The following is a 3694-nucleotide window of genomic DNA, read 5'->3' on the forward strand; positions in this document are numbered from 1 at the left end:
CGATTTCTAAATAAGGTCATAGTCACAGGTACCTGAGGATTAGGATTTTCACATATCTTCATGGGGGATACAATTTACCCATAACAGACTCCAATGTAATTGTTTCCCTGTGGGGGACTAGTTGATCTGCGTCATTTAGTCGGCAGCCCTCCCTTTCTCCTCTGGCCTGCTGTGCTCTAACTCTGGAGTCCACTGAGTGGACATGGAAGGCTTTGATTTGTTGCTGGGTTTTCTACCCCATTCCGATGGTCTAATGTTACATTCCTGAACAAATACTCACCTGTTCCAATCACACAGTTTTCTAACAGGGCTAGAACAGGTCTTCTCATTTTGTTTCTCTTCTTAAATCCTATGGAGACTCTTCTAAAGCCTTTGATTTTCCACATAAATTTGAGAAACAGCTTGTCAACTTACACACACACACACACACATACACACACACACCACCCCAACTGGGAGTTTGACAGGCGTTTGCACTGAGCTAGAAAGACTCTCTCCTCGCCAACCCCATTAGTACTCAGCCTCCTGCAGAGTCACTTTTCCCGCTCTGTTCTGTGGAGGTGATTGGGCCTAAGCATGCCAGACCCCAGCCTCACTCTGCCCCTGTGGTATATTCTTTCCTCAAGTCCCCCTCCCACGTTTCCTGTGTGTGCCCATATCCCAGACCTCTCTGTGAAGATCCTGAGGCAGCAGTTCTGGCCCCTGCTCCTCTCTAGAGGGCCCAGAACAGAGTCCTGGGAATCCATAATTCATGGTATGGGCCTTCCTCTGAGGCACTACCCTCCTCCGCAGTCCATCAGTATAGCAGCCGGTGTAATCCTGAAACCCAGGTCAGATCATATCCTTCCTCTGTTCCAAAGTCTCCCATGGTTCCCCAGGTCATCCAGAAAAGCCCAAACCCTCACCATGGCCTTTGAGAGCCTATCCCACCAGCAAACCCCTACCTCACCTCCACCCATTGCCTCTCTGACCCCATCCCTTACAGTTTTCCAAACACCCTGGCCTCCTCGCTATTCTCCAGGCACAGTCTAGGTTCAGGGTCTTTGCCTTTGCTATTCTCTTTCTAGAACTCTCTTCCCCTAGCTATGGGCCTGGCTTGTTCCTTTACATCCTCAAATCATACCTTCTCCTGGAAGCTTTCCCTCACCACCCTGTATCTCTATAAAAGATACAAAATTGTAAATGTCCCTTCCTCATGCTGCCATCCTCTTTTCTCTGCTGCTCTGTTTTTTCATCTTAACCGTAGCTGTTATTGCCATCAAACATAGTGTATATTCTTTCTTCTGTGATGGCTGAGATCTTCGCCTGTCTTATTCAACAGCACCTAGAACAGTGCACAGAGCACAGGGGCTGTGGAGTAAATAACTGTTGAATAACTGAACTGGGAGGGAGCATACCCTGGCCCAGCCTGGACTCTTCCATTCACTTGCTGGGGGATTTCACCAATCCAGGTCTCAGTTTCCACGTCTGTAAAATGGGGCAGGATGTCTGTGTCTCTGAGGCCCTTCCAGCTCTATGGAGTGTGATGGGGTTGTCGTGAGAAAGGGTTGAATGGGGTGTTTGCTGCCCCCTTGTAATGGGGCCTACTCTTCCTCAGGTACTGTGGCGTTTTAGGCTTCCCTAAACTCCTAACTCTGTCTCTCCCTGTGAGGAAGTACATGTGTTAGGAAGGTACCTCTTGCCCTGGGAGACATCTTTCTGCTGCCTCGCCCCCACTGGCCTGTCCCCCACCCATATCCTCAGCATTTGAGGCCCCCTCACAGGGCCTCTTGATCTTTGATACCTCTCACACCAATTGCCCCTTATATCATTGACCCTGTGTTATGGGCTGAAATGTGTCTCCCTCAAATTCATATATTCAAGTACTAACCCCCAGTAGCTCAGAGTGTAGCTGTATTTGGAGAAAGAGGTAATTAAGTTAACATGGGGTCATGATGGTGGGCCCTTGTCCAGTATGACTGGTGTCTTAGATTAAGAAACAGACATGCACAGAGAGAAGACCAAGTGGAGATGCAGGTAGAGGACACCCATCTACAAACCAGAGCGAGGGCTCAGAAGAAACCAATCTTGCTAAGACCTTCATCTCAGACTTGGGGCCTCTGGAATTGTGAAAAAATTAATTTCTGTTGTTAAAGCCAGTCAGTCTATGATACTTTGTCACAGCAGCCCTAGTGAATTAATGCACCAATTTATTGGTGCCCCAATATTTGTCCTTTTTGCTCTCCGTTCTTTCTCAACATAATGCCTTCAAGTTCATTGATATCCTAGCAGGTGTCATAATTCCCTTCCTTTTTACAGCTTAGTAATAGTCCAGGGTATGGATTTGTCACATTTTGTTAATCCTTTCATCCACTGATGGACATTTGGTTTGTTTCCACCTTATGGCTACTGTGAATAACACTATTAGGAACACTGCTGTGCTTGCATTTTCTTTTGCTCTAACTCCTGCTGACATGAAGGTAGGCCCTTGACTGAGTCTTACAAGATTTGGGGTCAAACTGGGTCCGGCATTGTGGGTGAATCCTCTCTTGTGAGCCCAGACACCACACGTCCCATAGTCTCCTTTACATCTCCTCTTAAATGTCTCAGAGCTCAACACTAGACAGACCTGAGCTTTTGCTCTTCCTGTTTTCACCTCAGTAAGTGTTCCTGCAGCCACCCAACTGTACCAAATGGAAACTTGGAAATCATCTTTGACATTCTCATACCCCTACATCCATCCATCCCAAGCTGTGACACTTTTTTCTCCAAAATGTTTCTCAAATGTGCCCACTTTTTACCTCCCTCTGCCCCAACCCAGCATCACCAGTGTTCTGGAAGACTACAAAAAGATTCTCACTGGCTTCCCAGCTTCGACTTTGGCCTTCAGGATCTCCAAACCATTCTCCATCTTATTTACAAAGACGGGTCACACATACATGATTTTAAAATTCCAGCTCTACAGGTCACCCCTCTAGAGGTTAACTTCTCTATTTTGTGGTTCCCCCGCCAGTCTGGGCATCCTAGGTACTCACGTGGCCACACATATTCACCCCAGCCCATCAAGTCACATGGCTCTTAGCTTTTACACTCTAGCGAGGCGTTCTTTTCCCATCAGAAGTGGATACCTCAGTCCCTTAGGCAGTCCCGGGCCTTTCAGGCTGGACGGAGTGCATTAGTCTCTAACTAGTCACTTCTTTGTCCCAAATCTCTGCAACCTGGGATAAAACCCTTTACTCTCTTCTTAGCCCCATCTTGCCCGGGGCTCCCTCTGGCCAGGGGGTCCCTCCCTCAGGGCTGTTTCCAAATCACCTCTTTTGGGCAGCCCCACCCGTCACATTATCTCTGTCACAGCACCCGCCCTGCCCCTATCCTCTACGTTCCTCGACTCTACTTGGGACTACAAGCTAATGGGTGAGGTCTCTAACGTCCTCCCCGCCCCGACACCGGAGCGCGCGAGCGCGGCCGCAGAAGCCAGGCCCGCAGTTCCGCCCCGCCTCAGAAGAGAAAACCAGCCGTCACCAGCTTCTCAGCTTAGTGAAAGAAGACTATCACTCCCAGAAACCCTTTCGCGGGGAGCTGGAGATTGGCCCTACACGCCCTTCCTGCGGAGGAAACTGAGCATGCGCAATGGACCTGCGTCTAGCCCTAAAGACTGCGCAGCTGGGAACTGCATCCCCCAGCAGGCCCTGCGGCCAATTTTCATCCCCGCGTG

The sequence above is a fragment of the Mustela erminea genome, chromosome 1 (genome assembly GCF_009829155.1).
Source record: "Mustela erminea isolate mMusErm1 chromosome 1, mMusErm1.Pri, whole genome shotgun sequence".
Taxonomy (NCBI): Eukaryota; Metazoa; Chordata; class Mammalia; order Carnivora; family Mustelidae; genus Mustela; species Mustela erminea.